Source organism: Procambarus clarkii, chromosome 52 (genome assembly GCF_040958095.1).
Source record: "Procambarus clarkii isolate CNS0578487 chromosome 52, FALCON_Pclarkii_2.0, whole genome shotgun sequence".
NCBI classification, from domain to species: domain Eukaryota; kingdom Metazoa; phylum Arthropoda; class Malacostraca; order Decapoda; family Cambaridae; genus Procambarus; species Procambarus clarkii.
In genome coordinates, this window is record NC_091201.1 from 27000956 (window position 1) to 27024321 (window position 23366).

The following is a 23366-nucleotide window of genomic DNA, read 5'->3' on the forward strand; positions in this document are numbered from 1 at the left end:
TCGAGCACTCTCTCCTTGTATGATGTTTTTAAGAATACAGGACACATCTGGAAGGAATGGAAGGAACGCCAGGAACGGAAGGAACGCCAGGAACGGAAGGAACGCCAGGAACGGAAGGAACGCCAGGAACGGAAGGAACGCCAGGAACGGATGGAACACCAGGAACGGAAGGAACGCCAGGAACGGAAGGAACGCCAGGAACGGAAGGAACGCCAGGAACGGAAGGAACGCCAGGAACGGAAGGAACGCCAGGAATGGAAGGAACACCAGGAACGGAAAGAACGCCAGGAACGGAAGGAACGCCAGGAATGGCAAGAACACCAGGAACACCAGGAACGCCAGGAACGCCAGGAACACCAGGAACGCCAGGAACACCAGGAACACCAGGAACGCCAGGAACGCCAGGAACGCCAGGAACACCAGGAACGCCAGGAACACCAGGAACGCCAGGAACGCCAGGAACACCAGGAACACCAGGAACGCTAGGAACGCCAGGAACACCAGGAACACCAGGACACCAGGAACACCAGGAACGCCAGGAACGCCAGGAACGCCAGGAACACCAGGAACACCAGGAACACCAGGAACGCAGGAACGCCAGGAACGCCAGGAACACAGGAACGCCAGGAGGAACGCCAGGAACACCAGGAACGCTAGGAACACCAGGAACGCCAGGAACACCAGGAACACCAGGAACGCCAGGAACGCCAGGAACATCAGGAACACCAGGAACGCCAGGAACACCAGGAACGCAAGGAACACCAGGAACGCCAGGAACACCAGGAACACCAGGAACACCAGGAACACCAGGAACGCCAGGAACACCAGGAACACCAGGAACACCAGGAACGGAATCTTAGAGTTATCAAACAGATCTTCTAAAGACATCATTAGACGAGAACTCTTGGAATAAATGTTAAGAAAACAGAACATTACAAACTATTCACATCTCACACTGATAAAAATTGAGCCATTTAGAGATAAAATTTAAACTCATGCTGCATACAAATGACCAACTCGTCTTATTACTAAGGATTAAATCTCTCAAATCATTCCGCTGTATCCATAATTCGCTTCCGGTAGTGGATTATCGGACTAATGATTGGTACTGAGGATTAGTCCCACAAGATTGGTGAATAGGATTATTAAGAATCGTAATATTAAAGGAATAGGAAGTAAATTTGGTAACTAGTTCAGGAAAATGTAATGGAATAGGAATTGATTCTAACGTCAGTGTTGCCTGTTCCTCAGGCAACAGTACCAGTAGCTGGAACTGTTCCTCAGGCAACAGTACCAGTAGCTGGTACTGTTCCTCAGGCAACAGTACCAGTAGCTGGTACTGTTCCTCAGGCAACAGTACCAGTAGCTGGTACTGTTCCTCAGGCAACAGTACCAGTAGCTGGTACTGTTCCTCAGGCAACAGTACCAGTAGCTGGTACTGTTCCTCAGGCAACAGTACCAGTAGCTGGAACTGTTTCTTAGGTGGAACGACAAGTTTCCTAGTCAAGCGAAATCATTAGTTTGTTTTTCTCTTTCTTGCTCTCGTCTTTTAAGAAAGTCTTGGAGGGAAGTGCCCTAAGAGGGAGGGAGAGAGGTGGGAGGGAAGGAGGGAGGGAAGTAGCCTAGGAGGGAGAGAGAGAGAGGTGGGAGGGAAGTACTCTAGGAAGGAGAGAGGTAGGAGGGAGAGGTCACTGCCCCCATATGGAGAACGAGGGGAGAGAGTTGTTACTTCAGATTTAGCTACTCAGAACGAAGTGTCCATGTAGCACGGGCTATGGTGAGCCCGTAATGGGGGGGGGGGAAGAGGTCACTGCCCCCATATATATAGGGGGTGAGATACAGATTACAGTTACAAATACAGCTGCTGGCACAGCAGTACAGTTACAGGTGGAGCCGCTGGTACATGTGGACTACTAATTAAATCCTGTAAAGGGGGCAAATTTTTTCTATAAATGTGAAGGGGAAGAGGAAGCCATGAGGACTCAAGAGGGCCGCAGGGAATTAATGAAGGCACTTTCCTCTTCACAACCACCAAAGTCAAGCTGGAACACTTGTGGCAGCCGCGAGCAAAAATATTTATTGGAAATATTTATAACGAGGCTGGAAAAATCTTATTTTATATTTATTTGACTTTTCTGGTATTTTTTGTTAAAAAAAAAAAGTCATGTTTACGTGAATTTTGAAAGTAGAAATGTAGCCTCTGATGATTTGTTAGATTTGTAATGAAAACGGAACTTGGTCCCAAGGCAATGTATATAATAATTTTTTATTGTAGTTACTGTAGTAGTTGAAGGAACTAGTGTTCTAGTGAAGGCATTAAAGGTTTATCACAGAGTTTACAATCTGAGTATTCTGGTAGTGGCTCAGCCTCACTAACCTGCCAGATGTGTCTATAGCCTAAGTGAATTACCGCAATGACTACATCACATTGCCTGGTCCGGTTACTGTGCTGACCATACAAATGCCTATTATTACAAAACTTGTCATAGCTTTTAATACTGCAGCTTTCAGGTCTCTGGTATGAAATGATGGACAACGTTTCGGTCAGCGGTAGAGCCTTACCCAGGACAGGTCATGACATAAGGGCGCCGAAACGTCGACAATTTCATTGTACACAAATACATGAGGTGTATATTTCATATATTTTTTTATTTGTGTCATTTCATATGTTTTTGTTTAATAACTACGAAAACTACTGTAGTTTTAAAGCAATAGTTAGTGGACACTAATGGTTATTTTGGGAAAAAAATGTATTGATAAAATATATCGGGAATTATTTTATATATATATATATATATATATATATATATATATATATATATATATATATATATATATATATATATATATATATATATATATATATATATATATATGTGTGACTTTTTGTGTCTTGTTAACAAAAGGTACTTTTTATGGAAGTGAAAAATTGGTAAGTTATATAAACTAATATTTTCATATTATTTAAATTTTGGAAAGGTGATTAATGTTCATTTGTGTCGTATATTTGTAGGACAGACGTAAAATATATATATATGCTCGCAAATTTTCGTTCGCTTTGTGAAACAAAAAAATTTATTTTGTATCAACGCATTTTTGTATTTGTGATAGATAGGTAACTGTGTATTGTGTGTGTGTCTGTCTGTGTCTCTATCTTTATCACTTTCCCTGTCTGTATATACATTCCTCTCTGCCCTTTCACAAACTGCTCCCTGGGGGCCATATACCCGCCATATGGCTCCCAAATGCCAATATTTCCCCCTGACTCGTCTTATTCTGCGCGCGCGCGAGAGACAGAGAGAGAGCCCGCAAACACACACCGAAACTACGACGTTGCTACAACGTTCGAACTAGTTTTAACACCACCTAACCAGTTATAACAACCAATATAGCAAGTTGTAACAACGTTCTAATACGTCATAAATACGTTAAGCCAAGATGTAACAACTTTATTACAAGTTGTAACAAGCGGAAAATAAAGACAGTTACGGTTTGTGTTTCCAGAGAGAGTTCCTTTAACAGCTCTTCAGAAACGCCTTATTCTATGTCCCGGTCACAAACTTGTAAGTTTCCCTCCCCAGCAGTTTCCTGGCGCTTGTAGCCAGGTATGGCCTCCTTGGTCTTCATACTTTCTGCCTGTGCGAAACGTTTGTGCTCGGTCTGAAACACTTCCTCTCAGACGGAAACGCCATTTTCCAGTCTGGAACAACTGCTCTTCTCTTGGCACTATGGAACTCTGGCACTCTGGTCGTTTGACCTGTGGTGTGTGTGGGGACGTTCAGTTTTTTCCTCGTTCGAGTCCCCCCTCCTCGTTTCTTGTCGTCCAGAAACACTTAAGAGCTCGTTAAGAATAAGGATGGGAGTTCTTGCTAAGAATTTTACAAGCTAAGACATGCTGTGAACTGCGTCTCTTTTACGCTCTTTATTTTAAACCAAATTTGTAGGTTTATATTAGATATATGTATGTATATATATATATATATATATATATATATATATATATATATATATATATATATATATATATATATATATATATATATATAGACGTATAAACATCCACACACACACACACATGTCGTAGTGGTTGGGCTTTACCATCTGTCATCTTCGCCCCGTCAACCTAACCTAACTTTATAATTGATCATAAAGGTTCCTTACTGCCAAGGGCGGGGGGCGGGGGGGGGGGGGACTTCCCAAAACTAGGCGAAAATTCTTTGTGAATTTGTGTTTGCGATGAGCTGGCATGGTTTTAAGGCGTCGCTTAAGTGTGGGTTTACGAGGCGGGTTAGCGCCGCGGCAAGTGACGTCGCCAAGACCTTTTTTGGGGCGAGGGCAGGCCATTCAGGGAGGCCATTGTGCTGTTAAGACACTCCAAGGTTCAATTACGCCCGCTCATTGAGTCAGCTGTACACACACACCCACGACTCAATGGTACTGAGTCTCTTGCGCAACGCTCTGCGCCTGGTAGGTCGCACACACGCACGCACGCGCGCACGCGCACGAGTACACACACACACACACACACACACAAGATCGGGATCCAAGAGTCAATGCTCGATCCTGCAGACACAACTAGGTGAGTACAACTAGGTGAGTACACACATATCACGCATTAGGCAGTGATGTGGTGGAGGCTGACTCCATACACAGTTTCAAGAGTAGATATGATAGAGCCCAGTAGACTCAGGAACCTGTACACCAGTTGATTGACAGTTAAGAGGCTGGACCAAAGAGCCAGAGCTCAACCCACCCCCGCAAGCACAACTAGGTGAGTACACACCTGTCATACAATTCCCAGTGTGAGTGAGAGTCTGTCCCACAGACTCCACAGATAAAAAGATGGAGTTTAAGACAGAAGGAACTCCTAAAATCATTGCCCTAAGCACTTTGGGATTGTCACATGACTATAATTCTCACCAGCTATTGGAGTGAAGGAAGAAAGCGCCAAGCCATTACGACTATATAGCACTGGGAAAGGGGTCAGGATAAGGATTTGAGATGGGACGGAAGGTGAAAGGAATGGTGCCCAATCACTTGTGGACGGTCGGGGGATTGAACGTCGACCTGCATGAAGCGAAACCGTCGCTCTATCTTTCAGGTAGATCGCCAAATTGACGGTGTCCCGTTTTCTGTTTTGGGTCCTCGGGTTGGGTTAGGTTTGGGTAATTTAGCACTAGAGTTTATAGTGACGTTGGTAACGCTTGGGCAAACGGGCTGGACAATTGCCATCTATGAGTGAGCAGACACAGTTAACCAAAGCCTAATTAGACACCACTACAGCCAAAAATAAACATTTATTTGACGTGATTTATGAGGATAAATAGAACAAATGATCGTCATTTGTTAACAATTTGACCAAACAGCGAAGTCGCCACCAGACGCCCTCGCTTGGCGCGCAAATTTAAACCACCTTTCAAACTTGTATCGAGGATGAATTACTATATAATACATCGGAATTAAACAGAAATTGCCGATTTAATTGTGTTTTACTTTTAATCAACCGTTTGAGTAATATAAATGACGTTAATCAAGTCGGTAACAAGTAATGTGAATGTTTACTGTGTACAGTGCCCGCGTAGATGCCAGAGGTACGATGATGACGGCAAGGTGCAGAGGGCGCTCACAGATTGAAAAAAAATGACTGCATTTAAAACTCCAAATATGTGCAATGAGCCAGAATTCGGTTAAAAAATAACGCTCAATGGTCATATTTTCGACTAGGCTTCGTATTTTGACAACTACAGGTCAATTTGTGCCAAATCTGACCAATTGTCGTTTTCACTAATTTGTATATTTTCTGTATAAAAAGTCGTAATTTAAGTACTTAGCTACCAAACAAAAATGAAAATTGTTATTTCTCATTGTTTTTCCTTTAAAAAAAACAAATTTGAGCATGGATTGAAAATATAGTAAAGCGTAGTTTGTAGTAAACTAGTTTTTGTTATGAATTAGGCTTTAAATGGCAGTTGTGCAACACCGCTGCCTGACGTATGACTCGTGGTTTAAATAAGCCGCCGTGGTAATGCCACATCCTCCAAGTGCCAGTCAGACTTTTCAACACATTTGCTGCCAAAAGTTGGTTAAGATAACTTTGCAGAGGACAATTGGATATTTATGCCAGAAAAATGATGCAGTATATAATTATGCTGCCTGGTCGTGACGCCCTGCTGCCTGACGCATGAGGCTCCTTATCATTATGTTCAAAGTTATTGTTAATTATAATTTAGCATTATACAATATGAAAAAACTGAACATATTACATTGTATGTTTATTTAGGACTTTAAAACAGTGGTGGAAGTTGTACAATAACAACGGCTACTATGGTACGACCAGCAGGTCCGGTCTCGTATGCAAAGCTGTTTAATTAACTCAATTTAACTCTTGTCAAAAACTGCGACGGTTAACCCGATTATTTCCGATGATAAATGACCAGGAGCGGGTAAACAGTTCGCAACTGTTTATTAATGACTTATATTCGAATGCTGTGAACAGGGTGTTGGCAAGTGTGTAATTACCTAAGTGTAGTTACAGGATGAGAGCTATACGCTCGTGGTGTCCCGTCTTCCCACTACTCTTTGTCGTATAACGTTTTGAAACTACTGACGGTTTTGACCTCCATCACTTAGCTTGTTCCAACCGTCTACCACTCTTGTTTGCAAAAGAAAACTGTCTAATATTTATTCGGCACCTTTGTGCCGAATCTGTGTCCGAATCTTTAGCTTGAATCTGTGTCCTCTTGAAGTTGCTGGTTCTAGGAATTCCTCTTTTGTCAATTTGGTCGATTCCTGTTAGGATTTTGTATTTGGTGATCATATCACCAAAATACAAAATAATGTGCGTCTTGGGCAAACCCAGCGCATAGGTTCGAATCTCCCACCACGGCCCCTTGTAGATTTCGTCACGATGGGCTGTACATGTGGGAGGTGGCGTCGTTAGAAAAGACATTCTAAACCCTTTATTTTAGGCTACGGGCTCACCATAGCCCGTGCTACTGGGGATAGTCAATCTCTCAAGGACGTCTGAATAGTTCCTATCCCCCACCATCTGAAACAGTAATATATGTAGAGTATTAAATATACACATGATGAGCGCTCCTGTCGTGGGCTGTGATTACCATACATCACGGTGGAATGCTGGAGGTGTGTGTATGGGTAAGTATGGGAGCGAGAGAGGGGGAGGAATTAGTGGTGATGAAGAGGTAGTGGGGAAGGGGCTTGTAATTATGTCGGGTGTGTTATTAAAATGTTCAACGCCTGCCCTATCGCTCATTGGCGCGCCCAGGAGTGTGTGTGTGGGTGTGTGTGGGTGGGTGTGTGTGGGTGGGTGTGTGTGGGTGGGTGTGTGTGGGTGGGTGTGTGTGGGTGGGTGTGTGGGTGTGTGTGTGTGTGTGTGTGTGTGTACTCACCTATATGTACTCACCTATATGTGCTTGCAGGATCGAGCATTGACTCTTGGATCCCGCCTTTCGAGCATCGGTTGTTTACAGCAATGACTCCTGTCCCATTTCCCTATCATACCTGGTTTTAAAATTATGAATAGTATTTGCTTCCACAACCTGTTCCTGAAGTGCATTCCATTTCCCCACTACTCTCACGCTAAAAGAAAACTTCCTTACATCTCTGTGACTCATCTGAGTTTCAAGCTTCCATCCATGTCCTCTCGTTCTGTTACTATTCCGTGTGAACATTTCGTCTATGTCCACTCTGTCAATTCCTCTGAGTATCTTATACGTTCCTATCATGTCCCCCCTCTCCCTTCTTCTTTCTAGTGTCGTAAGGCACAGTTCCCTCAGGCGCTCTTCATACCCCATCCCTCGTAGCTCTGGGACGAGTCTCGTTGCAAACCTCTGAACCTTTTCCAGTTTCATTATATGCTTCTTCAGATGGGGACTCCATGATGAGGCGGCATACTCTAAGACTGGCCTTACGTAGGCAGTGTAAAGCGCCCTAAATGCCTCCTTACTTAGGTTTCTGAATGATGTTCTAACTTTTGCCAGTGTAGAGTACGCTGCTGTCGTTATCCTATTAATATGTGCCTCAGGAGATAGATTAGGTGTTACGTCCACCCCCAGGTCTCTTTCACGCGTCGTTACAGGTAGGCTGTTCCCCTTCATTGTGTACTGTCCCTTTGGTCTCCTATCTCCTAGTCCCATTTCCATAACTTTACATTTGCTCGTGTTGAATTCTAGTAGCCATTTCTCTGACCATCTCTGCAATCTGTTCAGGTCCTCTTGGAGGATCCTGCAATCCTCATCTGTCACAACTCTTCTCATCAACTTTGCATCATCCGCAAACATCGACATGTAGGACTCTACGCCTGTAAACATGTCGTTAACATATACAAGAAATAGAATTGGTCCCAGCACCGATCCTTGTGGTACTCCACTTGTTACTGTTCGCCAGTCCGACTTCTCGCCCCTTACCGTAACTCTTTGGCTCCTTCCTGTTAGGTAGTTCCTTATCCATTCTAGGACCTTTCCCCCCACCCCCGCCTGCCTCTCGAGCTTGAACAGCAGTCTCATGTGCGGTACTGTATCAAAGGCTTTTTGGCAGTCCAGAAATATGCAGTCTGCCCAACCATCTCTGTCCTGTCTTATCCTCGTTATTTTATCATAGAATTCCAGAAGGTTTGTTAGGCACGATTTCCCTGTCCAGAACCCATGTTGATGTTTGTTCACAACCTAATGTTCTCCAGGTGTGCAACCAGTCGTAGCCTAATTATTCTTTCCAGTATTTTACAGGGGATGCTTGTCAGTGATACAGGTCTGTAGTTAAGTGCCTCCTCCCTATCTCCTTTCTTGAAGATCGGCACGACATTTGCCTTCTTCCAGCAACTGGGCAATTCTCCTGACATAAGTGACTCATTAAAGATCATTGCCAGAGGCACGCTGAGGGCCTGTGCTGCTTCTTTTAGTATCCACGGTGATACTTTGTCTGGTCCAACTGCTTTAGTTGCATCTAGAGTTGTCAACTGTTTCATTACCTCCTCTGCTGTCACCTCTATATCTGATAGTCTTTCATCTAGGGTAACCCCTTCCAACAATGGGAGCTGCTCAGGCTCGGTAGTGAACACTCCATGGAAACTGGCATTCAGTGCCTCGCAGATTTCCTTGTCACTTTCAGTATATGCCCCCTCTGTCTTCCTTAGTCTTGTCACTTGGTCGTTCACCGACATTTTTCTTCTTATATGACTGTGTAGTAACTTAGGTTGTTTTTCGCTTTGATTGCAATATCGTTCTCATAGTCCCTTTCCGATGTTCGTCTAATGTTAATGTAATCGTTCCTAGCTCTGTTGTATCTGCTTCTGTTGTCCTCTGTTCTTTGTCTTCTGTACTTCCTCCACTCCCGCCTGCTGGCCATTTTTGCTTCCTGACACTGTCTATTAAACCATGGGTTATTATATTCCTTCTTATTTTTTCCCTTTACCGTTGGTATAAATCTCTCTTCGGCCTCCTGGCATTTCTGTATGACTAGGTCCATCATATCTTGGACTGTTTTTCCTCTAATTTCTTCCTCCCACTGCACTTCACCCAGATAGTCCCTTATCCTCATATAGTCCCCTTTCCTGTAGTCAGCTCTCCTTTCCCAGATCTCTTGTCCCATGGTCATAATTTTGAATTCCATCATGTAGTCAAAGACTAGGACACAATGGTCACTGGCCCCTAGAGGTATTTCATGCTCTAAATTCTCGATATCTTCTACGTTCTGGGTGAAAATCAGGTCTAATAGGCTCGGTGCATCTCCTCCTCTTTCCCTTGTGTCTTCCTTCACATGTTGTGTCAGGAAATTCCTGTCTATAACATCTACTAATTTTGCTCCCCACGTTTCATCCCCTCCATGGGGATTCCTTGATTCCCAATTTATCTCTCCATGATTTAGGTCCCCCATGATCAGCAGCTTCGCTCTCATTCTGTGGGCTAGTGTTGCTGCCTTCTGCAGTTCATCAATACATGCTTTGTTGTTGTCATCATACTCCTGCCTGGGTCTTCTACTGTTTGGTGGGGGATTGTAGATTACCATGATCACAATCTTCCTCCCATCTACTGTCAGAGTTCCATGTATGAAGCTTGTGCACTCATTGGTAACTCGATTTCCCAGGTCTTCAAACTTCCATTTCCGCTTTATTAGGAGTGCTACTCCCCCTCCCTGTCTCTGTGTCCTCTCTTTTCGTATCACCTGGTACCCTTCAGGAAAGATAGCATCTGAGATCATGTCATTAATTTTAGTTTCCACAATTGCAACTATGTCAGGATCTGCTTCACTCACTCTTTCTTTTATCTCTTCTGCTTTATTAGATACCCCATCAGCATTGGTGTACCAAACCTTGAGATTCTTCATGGAAACTCTTGTACCAGAGTTCTCCCTTTCTCTGGGGGTCTGGGGGGATCTGGGGGATGTCTGGGGGGTGACTGGGGGCAGAGGGGATCTGGGGGATCTGGGGGGTGTCTGGGGGATGACTGGGGGCGGGGAGGGTCCGGGGGATGTCCGGGGGGATCCAGGGGGTGTCTGGGGGGGTCCGGGGGGTGTATGGGGGGTGAAAGAGTTCAGGAGGGGTGCTTGGGGGGCTACTGGGGGCTGGGCTTCTAGGAAGGTAGGTAGGAGGGTCTGGGGTAGGGCCTGGGTAGGTAGGTCTGGAGTAGGAAGGGCATACTGGGTCTGAAGATTAGGGAGGGCATAGAGGGGTTGGGAGATGGCGTAAGGTTGGGAGACAGATAGAGGTTGAGAGGTTGGGAGGGGGATGGATAGAGGGGGTGGGGGGGACCTCCCACCTCCCTCGCAAGGGTGGGGGGTCACATGGAAGGAGAGGGGATGAGGAGGGGTGAGGGCAGGGTAGGCTTTGGGTGTTGAGGGGATGAGGTCTGGGTGGGTTCTTGGGGTTGAGGGGATGAGGTCTGGATGGGATTTGGGGGTTGAGGAGATGAGAGCTGGGTGGGTTTTGGGGGTTGAGGGGACGAGGGCTGGACGGGTTTTGGGGGTTGAGGTGATGAGGGGGTCCTTGGAATGTGGGATGAATTTGACTCCAGTGGGGTCAGAGGGGTCAAGGGATGTGCTGGGGAGATAAGCAGGGGCGGCTGATTTGGGAAAGGGGTGACCTGAGAAGCACGTGTGAGCTGGTTAGCATGGGGTGGATTAGCACTGGGGTGTGTAGCTGCGCTCAAATGGGAAGAGTCGTATTGTTGTTTGCTTGCTCTGTGGGCAATCTGTTCCTCCTTCGTCATGAATTTGTCAATAAATACGTTGTAGTAATTTTCGCTACCTCTGAGTAGGTGTTTGTGATGCAGTATGTAATCCACTGCCTCTTCGTTAGTGAACTGTACCAGGACAGGTCGTTTCCTGTTACAGTTGTATGGTCCAATGCGTCGGTGGACTTGCACCTCATTCCCTGCCATCTGGGCTCTCATGTCTCTCAAGATCCCCTGTAGTTCCAAATCCTCAATCTCCATCCTTTCCTGCCTCGATGGTGCCCTGGCTTCAAGTAATCCATGGATTATGATTGTCCTCTTTCTCAGTTCAGGGTCATGCTGGTGGCCCTCTCCCTGGCTGACCCCCACCCCTCCTACACCCGCTACTCCACCTACTACTACTACTTCCCCTTCCCCTGCCAAGCTTCCCTTATTCCTGCCAAATTCATTAGTAAGCCTAGATATTTCTCCTTGCCATTCTACCCTGCTCTTCCTGATTTCCTCTTGAATATACTCCATAAACTCTTGTTTGAGTCTTTGAACCTCGCCCTGTATCTTATTAAAGACTTCACTTTTAATCCCCTGGATTAGATCACCTATCCAAACATCCCTCTTCTCTACAAATTTCCCAATCATCTTCTCCACAAACCTATCTTCTTCCTCAATCATAATACTGCTGGACCTAGACGCCCTTCCTGACCTAGTCATTGCTATAATGCAACCTTACCCACAGGGGTTCCAAGTATCTTACCGTCCTGCTAACACAATAGGTGAGTGAATCTCCAAGCGTCGTCCCCGTGGTGGTAGGAGGGTTGCTGCCGGGGTGAGGTCACGCGGTCAGAGGTCGGTGAGGTCTGCTCCACACTACACACTGCCACAATACTACAACTATTTTGAATTACGCTATTTAAACTGTTTTTCTTCACTACTTTATGGCTCTGGCCAAAACTCAAGGTTTTTTCATTCACTTGTACACACTTTTTCACTTCGAAGTTGCCTGATTACCCCTCCCACTCCACTAGTGAACCTGGAGCTCCCAACCCACGTCCACCCAACACGATGGTCACAAGACAAGTGTGTGTGTGTGTGTGTGTGTGTGTGTGTGTGTGTGGCGCCCAGGAGTGTGTGTTGTTGATGGGGGATTGGTCTCGTGTGTGTGTGTGGGGGTGTGGGTGTGTGGGTGTGTGTGTGGGTGGGTGTGTGTGTGTGGGTGTGTGTGTGTGTGTGTGTGGGTGTGTGTGGTGTGAAGTCCAATTTATTGTTTGTTCTTCCAGTCCCCGAAGGTGTTATAATTACACACACACACACACACACACACACACACACACACAATCCTCAGGGGAATCGACCGGGTAAACAAGGATAAACTATTCAACACAGGTGGGACGCGAACAAGGGGACACAGGTGGAGACTGAGTACCCACATGAGCCACAGGGACGTTAGAAAGAACTTTTTCAGTGTCAGAGTAGTTAACAGGTGGAATGCATTAGGCAGTGATGTGGTGGAGGCTGACTCCATACACAGTTTCAAATGTAGATATGATAGAGCCCAGTAGGCTCAGGAATCTGTACACCAGTTGATTCACGGTTGAAAGGCGGGACCAAAGAGCCAAAGCTCAACCCACCGCAAGCACAAATAGATGAGTACACACACCACAACAGTAAATTATTCCCGCCAACTTACGCTTCAAAAGTCGTTGTAAAACTGTTGGGGGGAAGGAAGCATTTAATTAGTTTAAAGTAAGAGATAAGAGCAGTTGACAAGGGCTGCTGCAACGTTGACAAACGTTATGCTCCGGGGGAGGAAATGTCGAGAAATGTTAGGCTTCGGAGGAAACGTTGAGAAATGTTAGGCTTCGGAGGAAAGGTTGAGAAACACTAGGCTGCAGAGGAGGAAATGGTGAGAAATTTTACGCTCTGGAGGTGAGAAACGTTATTGGAGGAAGACATGACGGTGAAAACCTTTTAAGATGTTGAGGAAACGTCAATTATTGGCAAAGAAAAAAAAGGCGGGAAATGATACGATGTGTTGAGATAAGGAGGGCGTGAAGAATCACCACGTAAGGTATAGATACGTCTTCCCCATGACCTTTGTCGTAAATGGTTTCCTCGTGTTTTAATTGTTGCTTGATTAACCTATTTGAAAAATGATTATTTATTTTGAATTTCACTGTAATACGAACGCGCGCCAACAATGACGTCACAATCTGCAAGGCATGCGCTTCGCTGATTGGCTGGCCTGACGTTGCCCTCTTCGCACCTTCTGTTAATATTCTCTCCTTTATTTCTCCTCCTGTACCTCATGTGGCCAGCCACGTCGTGAGTTTGAAGTTGTAACTATCATTCGGTATAATTATAATAATAATAATAATAATAATAATAATAATAATAATAATAATAGAATTAGATTCAATATGGCGTCCCCTCCAAGATGTGTTTTCGCAAATTGTTTACATTTACAATTCTTGTATTATCCGTTTTTTTTTTCCACGATTTCTCGGCGCTAAATTTCTCGAAGCTAAAATTCCAAGGCACTCTGTTAATTGGCTTTGTTTCTGGAGGCCCTCACAGGGAAATTTCTTTACGATTTCTTAACTGAGATAGTTAATGATGTTTTTGCAACCTTATTTTTTAATTATTGTACACGTGGAGTGAAGAAATCTTTTCTGTAATTAGTCTGGTAAATTTAAACCTTGGTATAATTTATGTGTAGGTTAATGTTTTTTTTTAGTCATTTTGTAGTTGTTTTTAAACAATGTCATTAACTAGTAGCATAGAAAACGGTTTATTTCCGTTTATCTGATACGTTCGCCCCGGTCAAGAAATGTAATAATATATGTTAGGTTGGCAATTCAAATTCAAATTTCAAATTTCAAAATGCCAATGCAGTGCCCATTTTCTGTGTCTCACATCTCTGTCTCTTTGTTATCACGGCTACAAGACACGAAGGGTGTAACAGCGCTGTAAGTCGGGCCCCGGGAAATACTCGCTCTCAGCCACCATGACCATGTAATATTATGGCCGCCATTATCCCCCCGCGTTATATCCCGCCAAAATTTAAACCGTTATTTTTGGCGGGAAATAACTGCCACTGAAGATGCAAATGGTGGACAAATTAATTATAACACGGTGTATGTTGTGCCGAGTTTGACACTAATGCAGAGAAGAGTTCCCAAGGCTGTCTCTCCTCACCCCCCCCCCCCACCTCCGGACGGAGGTCGAACGTGGGCGAGGAGGAGTTCGCCACCACTGGATCCACCACCATCCATCCACCAACCCTTCATTCGCTAGTATTTTGCTTCTGTGATCATGAGAATTGTATTCACCGTTGGACGTAAGAGCTAGATTACAGGTCTTTATAACTTCCTTCTCTCTCCTCCTCTCCCTTCCCTCCGTCGTTAGCCAGGCCCTCGCACGCTGTAGATTAGCTTTTAAGCACAGAATGTGTAACAAAGCGGCCATTGGTGGAAGTCGCAGAGTTTGGGCCACCTTTTTTTTTTTTTTTCGAGGGGAACTGTGTAGCGCCTTTCTCTGTGCTTTTGTCTTCCGTGTTCACCTTTCTTTGTCGTGTGTCGTCGTTTTCAATTGCACTTTCACCCATCATGCTCTCTGTCTCTGTCTGTCTCTGTCTGTCTCTGTCTGTCTGTCTGTCTGTCTGTCTGTCTGTCTGTCTCTCTCTCTCTCTCTCTCTCTCTCTCTCTCTCTCTCTCTCTCTCTCTCTCTCTCTCTCTCTCTCTCTCTCTCTCACACACACACACACACACTGAGTGCGAAGTTTGACCATTAAAGTTGTGCCGGATAAAGCCTGGTGCATTAATAAGTGTTTACAGGAAAAAATACACAATTAGTCTGAGTAACATTGATGTTCAGTTTTGGGTGTATTGGCGGGGACTTTCTGGGGGTGACGTGGGGGAGTTTTCTGGGGTGGTGATGGGAGCTTTGTGGGGTGATGTGGGAGAGAAGGTGTTTATAAAGCTGTGTGAGGCGTTTAAAGCCACACACACACACAGCACCGCTCTTGTGCCGGGTAAGTCCACTACGGGCTCACCATAGCCCGTGCTACTCGGAACTTGTTCCGAGTAGCTGAAGCTTTACATTGTGAGACACAGTGTGAGATAGATCATGTTAGCTGAGAGTGAAAAGTGAAGACTCCCGAGTGACGAGCAGTGAATATGTACAGTGAAAATGACTTGAGATGAGAACATGTGGGAAAAGATCATGATTTCTGTTCCCTCCCTCTCACTCCTGTCCTCTCCCACCCCTCTCACCCCCACCGTCTCCTCTTCCATCTTCCTCCACAAATATCTTTCAACTCTGCCAGTCTCTTGAGCAGTGGATGAGCTCCAGTGACGTCACTCATTGATTAATAGACGGAACGGGATAACGAAGGAGAGGGAGGGAGGGGGAGGGAGGTAGTAGACAGGGAGAAGAGGACAGAAGAGAAGTAGAGAGAGAAGGAGGAGAGGACAGAGGGACGGGGGGGGAGAGAGAAGACAGAGGGGACAGGCAGACAGCTATAGTGTTCTGCCTGTTTATGGTTGTTTGTTGTTAAAGATTCGCTACCTGGAACAAAGTTCCAAGTAGCACGGGCTATGGTGAGCCCGTAACTTGATTTTATGGGTTGGTGTGGGGGGGGGGGGCAGCTGTCGTTATCTTGCTGCCTAAGGTGCTCTCTGACATTTTGTTAAGGGTAAATGATTTATTATAAATATGAAATATTTACACACACACACACACACACACACACACACACACACACACACACACACACACACACACACACACACACACACAGGAATCTGTACACCTGTTGATTGACGGTTGAGAGGCGGGACCAAAGAGCCAGAGCTCAACCCCCGCAAACACAACTAGGTGAGTACAACTAGGTGAGTACACACACACACACACACACACACACACACACACACACACACACACACACACACACACACACACACACACACACAGGAATCTGTACACCTGTTGATTGACGGTTGAGAGGCGGGACCAAAGAGCCAGAGCTCAACCCCCGCAAACACAACTAGGTGAGTACAACTAGGTGAGTACACACACACACACACACACACACACACACACACACACACACACACACACACACACACACACACACACACACACACACACACAAAACCTGTCAATTTCCACGCACCTTCAACAGGTATAGTCAGGAAGGCCGAGGCTAAGAAGGAAATTTTCGCCGCGTAGGCCTGGCATGGGCCCCAGGCCGCGCACAAATGTTCCAAATTTTCAAATCTTCAAATTTTGGTTTTTATTATTCACGCGGCAAAGTGAGGTAACTTACAGTTTAACCCTACAATTACAGCTTATCTTTCTTATGGTTAGTTTTTTTAGAGTAAAGGTATAAAGGTTAGTTTAGTTTGGCCACTGTGATAAACTTGGGCGTTAAATGTGGAGTGGAATTACGTTAAGTATTCTTAAGCCGAGACCTCATGTTTTTGGTCCATTTACGGGAGTGTTGTTAAGCCGTGTTTAATGTTAGTGACATAAACAGGCTTTGTTTTATGCGTGCACAGTGTTGTACACGCACGTGCACGCACGCACACACGCGCGCACACACACACACAGGAATCTGTACACCAGTTGATTGACAGTTGAGAGGCGGGACCAAAGAGCAAAAGCTCAACCCCCGCAAGCACAATTAGGTGAGTACACACACAAACACCCACACAGGGCGTCGGTGGCTGTGTGGATAGCACGCTGGACACGTAATCCTGTGGCCCCGGGTTCGATTCCCGGCGCCGGCGAGAAACAAAATGGGCTCAGTTTCTCTCTCCCTGATGGCTCCTGTTACCTAGCAGTAAATAGGTACCTGGGAGTTAGACAGCTTGCTACTTCCTGGGTGTGTGTGTGTGTGTGAAAATAAGTAGTTAGTAACAGTTGATTGATTGATAGTTGAGAGGCGGACAGAAAGAGCAGAGCTCACTCCCCCCCCCCCCCCCGCAAGCCCAACTAGGTGAATACACACTCGCACACCCTACACCAAACAACAAACAAAAAACACACAATGTTTTATCACAGCTGACAAATAAAACAAAATACAATACACCAATAAAAATCGACCATTTTCGGCCCTGGTGATGGAGCCGAGGCGCCATATTAGACGCCAGACGGCGGGCGGGAATTCTTGGAGGAAAACGGAAGTACTGAGAGAGACGGAGTGGGTGGGTGACTATTATAATTGCGGCTCTCGAAGCCCTCGCTTCTTGCAGATCGGGGGATGTTCGATTCCCGATGGGTCCCCACGAGCGGTTGGGCACCCATTTTTTTTGTTTGCAGCCCTCCGCTCTTATATATCTAGCCTCATTGTCCTTTTGTTCCTTGCAAGTGTTACTTGTACTGGCTTAGAACTTTCTCCTCATAATTATTATACCTTATACCGTATGTGATTGTTCCTGCAAGATTGTTGTTGCTGCTGTCGTCTCTCTGGTGGACAGAGAGTTCCTCTGGACTGAGTCTTGTACATAAAGATCGTTAGAGTAAGTGTTCTCTAGCCTAAGAGAGCTAGGAGCGCTGCTAGGACCTCGCCCCCTCGCCCTTCCCAGCCTCAGAGAGCCAAGAACGCTGCTAGGACCTCGCCCCCTCGCCCTTCCCAGCCTCAGAGAGCTAGGAACGCTCCTAGGACCTCGTCCCCTCTCCCTTCCCGGCCTCAGAGAGCTAGGAACGCTGCTAGGACCTCGCCCCCTCGCCCTTCCCAGCCTCAGAGAGCTAGGAACGCTCCTAGGACCTCGTCCCCTCGCCCTTCCCAGCCTCAGAGAGCTAGGAACGCTCCTAGGACCTCGTCCCCTCTCCCTTCCCGGCCTCAGAGAGCTAGGAACGCTGCTAGGACCTCGCCCCCTCGCCCTTCCCAGCCTCAGAGAGCTAGGAACGCTCCTAGGACCTCGTCCCCTCTCCCTTCCCAGCCTCAGAGAGCTAGGAACGTTCCTAGGACCTCTATCCCTCCCTTACCATCACTCTCACTCCTCACACCAAAGAGTCCCGAACGTATTTACGAACAGAGAGAGAGAGGCAGACAGGGTTCCAATACTTTTCCTGCCTCGTTCCATTGATTTTAAACAAATTGTTTTCGTGCTGGTGTAGGACAGTATTGATTTGTTGAAATAATTTGTTTGTCTGGTGGGCATGGTAGAGGCAATGTGAGCGGCGGTATATGAGTATATGTCTCTCTCTCTTGACTCACATGTGTGAGTACAAGAGAATTTTGAACAAGTTCCCATGAAAAGTTTTGGTGTGTGGTGGCTTCCTGTTTGCTCCTGTGACAGAGAGATATACACAGACAGACAGACAGACAGACAGGGACACACATTGACACAGACAAGACAAAGGTCCAACACATCCAAGGGGGGGGCAAAAAAAGCCATGATATTCCCCATTTAAAATTCCATAAAAGGAGGTGAATTATGGAGACCAAAATGTGATAATGTTCGTCATGGGCCAAACACTGAACATTACGTTTGTGTAATATTCAAGTTAAGTCAATATTTAACGAACCTTAATGAGACAAGGAGAGAGAGTGAGAGAGAGAGAGAGAGAGAGAGAGAGAGAGAGAGAGAGAGAGAGAGAGAGAGAGAGAGTGAGAGAGTGAGAGAGTGAGAGAGTGAGAGAGTGAGAGAGAGAGAGAGAGAGAGAGAGAGAGTGAGAGAGTGAGAGAGTGAGAGAGTGAGAGAGAGAGAGAGAGAGAGAGAGAGAGAGAGAGAGAGAGAGAGAGAGAGAGAGAGAGAGAGAGAGAGAGAGAGAGAGAGGAAGTGGGGGGGGGAATAACGAGAACAAATAAATGGCACAACTGGAGATAATGATGAATAAATAAGCAAAAAAAGGACGTCATTAAGTTGGTCCCGAGCGAAGGAGAAAGGCGGCAATAGAGAGAATGAGAACACGAAGAGGAAGTGGAGAGGAATGTGCGATAATATAAACAGAAGACAAAGAACGAATGTGTGTGTGGAGGGGAGGAATATGATGATGATGTAATGGAGGAAGATGATAACAGAGTGAGGAATGGGGTGGGGGGGAGGCAGGGTGGAGAGAGAGAGAGAGAGAGAGAGAGAGAGAGAGAGAGAGAGAGAGAGAGAGAGAGAGAGAGAGAGAGAGAGAGAGAGAGAGGCAGGCAGGCATGGCTGCCACCTATGAGGCAGGCCCGACAGATATTGTATAGGTCTGTTACCTTTGGGACCATCCTGTGATGAGAGCCTCCTACTCTCACTGCTATTCCTCTCCCTTACTTCCCAACTCTCATGCTTTCTCTCACTCTCACTCTCATTCTTACTGCCTCTCTCCCTTCCTCCATACACACAGGAATTCTTTTCCATATCAACATATATATAACTTTTCCTTCCCTTCTCATTCTCTGACGTTTTATCTATTTATGAACCTCATTCCATCTTCTCCGTTACTTATTATTTGTGTTCTTATTCCATTTTCCTTCGTCCTCCCCTCCCCTCCCCTTCCCCCCCTTCTCTTCATTGATCGCATATTCCTTTGCTTTGCCCTGGCATGGCTTTGTTCTTCGTCTCTCCTCTTCTGTATTCTTTTTCTTCCCTTCTCTTCCACTCTTTTCTCTAATTAATATCTTCTTTTATTTCTTCTATTCCCTTTCTTTATTCTCTCTCACATGGAATTCCCATATTTCTGCTCTTAATTTTCTTGTTATCTACCTTACTTCTCTTCTTCTCTCCTTTCTCTTGTAATTATTCGTTCCTCCTCTCATTTGTCTTATCTTTTTCCCTTCCAAATCTTTCTTATTTCACCTATTCTTCTTCCTCTTCCGCTTCCCTCTTCCTCTCCTTCTTCCCCCTTTATTCTCCCCTCATTTTCCTTGTTCGCATCTTTTATTAACCCGTCTTTCTCTCCCTTTCTTAACTCCGTCGATCATCCTCTCTCTCTCTCTCTCTCTCTCTCTCTCTCTCTCTCTCTCTCTCTCTCTCTCTCTCTCTCTCTCTCTCTCTCTCTCTCTCTCTCTCTCTCTCTCTCTCTCTCCTTCCTTTTGCCATCTCCCCCTTTCTCTTCTTTCCTCTTCCTGCAATTCCCTATTCTTTATTGTCCACTTCACCCCCTCTCTCTCTCTTCCCTGTTCACATGTGTTGTCAGAGCGAATGTGAAAGATAGTGAGAAAGAGGAACTACACAAAGTTACGATGAGAGAGAATACAGCGAATACGAGCCTAATAACAGACAATAACATTGACAAAATATTGAGGAGAAAACGAGAGGTTAAAATTCCCATTTTAAGTAAACAGAGAACAGGTAAGTATGGTAAACTAAGCTAAACTTAAGTAAACAGGGCTTCCTGGCGGACCCTGATTACAGGACGCTTATGGGTCCTGAGTACACTATTTGCATGATATGAATACTTTGTATGTATACTGTGTATAGGTATGTACACCCCCAGGTGTATGTACACCACCAGGGGGGGGGGCTGGTCTAGGTCCCCAGCACCACCAGGGAGGCTGGTCTAGGTCCCCAGCACCACCAGGGAGGCTGGTCTAGGCCCCAGCACCACCAGGGAGGCTGGTCTAGCCCCCAGGACCACCAGGGAGGCTGGTCTAGGCCCCAGCACCACCAGGGAGGCTGGTCTAGGCCCCAGCACCACCAGGGAGGCTGGTCTAGGTCCCCAGCACCACCAGGGAGGCTGGTCTAGGTCCCCAGCACCACCAGGGAGGCTGGTCTAGCCCCCAGCACCACCAGGGAGGCTGGTCTAGGCCCCAGCACCACCAGGGAGGCTGGTCTAGGCCCCAGCACCACCAGGGAGGCTGGTCTAGGCCCCAGCACCACCAGGGAGGCTGGTCTAGCCCCAAGCACCACCAGGGAGGCTGGTCTAGGCCCCAGCACCACCAGGGAGGCTGGTCTAGCCCCCAGCACCACCAGGGAGGCTGGTCTAGGCACCAGCACCACCAGGGAGGCTGGTCTAGGCCCCAGCACCACCAGGGAGGCTGGTCTAGCCCCCCAGCACCACCAGGGAGGCTGGTCTAGCCCCCAGCACCACCAGGGAGGCTGGTCTAGGCCCCAGCACCACCAGGGAGGCTGGTCTAGCCCCCCGGCACCACCAGGGAGGCTGGTCTAGCCCCCAGCACCACCAGGGAGGCTGGTCTAGCCCCCAGCACCACCAGGGAGGCTGGTCTAGCCCCCAGCACCACCAGGGAGGCTGGTCTAGCCCCCAGCACCACCAGGGAGGCTGGTTTAGCCCCCAGCACCACCAGGGAGGCTGGTCTAGCCCCCAGCACCACCAGGGAGGCTGGTCTAGGCCCCAGCACCACCAGGGAGGCTGGTCTAGCCCCCCAGCACCACCAGGGAGGCTGGTCTAGCCCCAGCACCACCAGGGAGGCTGGTCTAGCCCCCCGGCACCACCAGGGAGGCTGGTCTAGCCCCCAGCACCACCAGGGAGGCTGGTCTAGCCCCCAGCACCACCAGGGAGGCTGGTCTAGCCCCCAGCACCACCAGGGAGGCTGGTCTAGCCCCCAGCACCACCAGGGAGGCTGGTCTAGCCCCCAGCACCACCAGGGAGGCTGGTCTAGGCCCCCAACACCACCAGGGAGGCTGGTCTAGCCCCCAGCACCACCAGGGAGGCTGGTCTAGGCCCCCAGCACCACCAGGGAGGCTGGTCTAGGCCCCCAACACCACCAGGGAGGCTGGTCTAGCCCCCAGCACCACCAGGGAGGCTGGTCTAGCCCCCAGCACCACCAGGGAGGCTGGTCTAGGCCCCAGCACCACCAGGGAGGCTTGTCTAGCCCCCAGCACCCCCAGGGAGGCTGGTCTAGGCCCCCAGCACCACCAGGGAGGCTGGTCTAGCCCCCAGCACCACCAGGGAGGCTGGTCTAGGCCCCAGCACCACCAGGGAGGCTTGTCTAGCCCCCAGCACCACCAGGGAGGCTGGTCTAGGCCCCCAGCACCACCAGGGAGGCTGGTCTAGCCCCCAGCACCACCAGGGAGGCTGGTCTAGCCCCCAGCACCACCAGGGAGGCTGGTCTAGGCCCCCAGCACCACCAGGGAGGCTGGTCTAGGCCCCAGCACCACCAGGGAGGCTGGTCTAGGCCCCAGCACCACCAGGGAGGCTGGTCTAGGCCCCAGCACCACCAGGGAGGCTGGTCTAGGCCCCAGCACCACCAGGGAGGCTGGTCTAGGCCCCAGCACCACCAGGGAGGCTGGTCTAGGCCCCAGCACCACCAGGGAGGCTGGTCTAGGCCCCAGCACCACCAGGGAGGTTGGTCTAGCCCCCAGCACCACCAGGGAGGCTGGTCTAGCCCCCAGCACCACCAGGGAGGCTGGTCTAGGCCCCAGCACCACCAGGGAGGCTGGTCTAGGCCCCAGCACCACCAGGGAGGTTGGTCTAGCCCCCAGCACCACCAGGGAGGCTGGTCTAGCCCCCAGCACCACCAGGGAGGCTGGTCTAGGCCCCCAGCACCACCAGGGAGGCTGGTCTAGGCCCCAGCACCACCAGGGAGGCTGGTCTAGTCCCCAGCACCACCAGGGAGGCTGGTCTAGGCCCCAGCACCACCAGGGAGGCTGGTCTAGGCCCCAGCACCACCAGGGAGGCTGGTCTAGGCCCCAGCACCACCAGGGAGGCTGGTCTAGGCCCCAGCACCACCAGGGAGGCTGGTCTAGGCCCCAGCACCACCAGGGAGGCTGGTCTAGCCCCCAGCACCACCAGGGAGGCTGGTCTAGGCCCCAGCACTACCAGGGAGGCTGGTCTAGGCCCCAGCACCACCAGGGAGACTGGTCTAGCCCCCCAGAACCGCCAGGGAGGCTGGTCTAGCCCCCAGCACCACCAGGGAGGCTGGTCTAGCCCCCAGCACCACCAGGGAGGCTGGTCTAGGCCCCAGCACCACCAGGGAGGCTGGTCTAGCCCCCAGCACCACCAGGGAGGCTGGTCTAGGCCCCAGCACCACCAGGGAGGCTGGTCTAGGCCCCCAGCACCACCAGGGAGGCTGGTCTAGGCCCCCAACACCACCAGGGAGGCTGGTCTAGGCCCCCAGCACCACCAGGGAGGCTGGTCTAGGCCCCCAACACCACCAGGGAGGCTGGTCTAGCCCCCAGCACCACCAGGGAGGCTGGTCTAGCCCCCAGCACCACCAGGGAGGCTGGTCTAGGCCCCAGCACCACCAGGGAGGCTGGTCTAGCCCCCAGCACCACCAGGGAGGCTGGTCTAGCC

At 48.4% G+C, this 23366-nt stretch overlaps 1 protein-coding gene across 4 annotated transcripts in view; it reads left to right on the forward strand.

Annotated features, from left to right (window-relative positions):
• The window catches only part of LOC123763554 (inter-alpha-trypsin inhibitor heavy chain H4), a 247292-nt gene that overhangs the window by 158253 nt on the left and 65673 nt on the right, over positions 1 to 23366 (forward strand). The window lies entirely within an intron of this gene.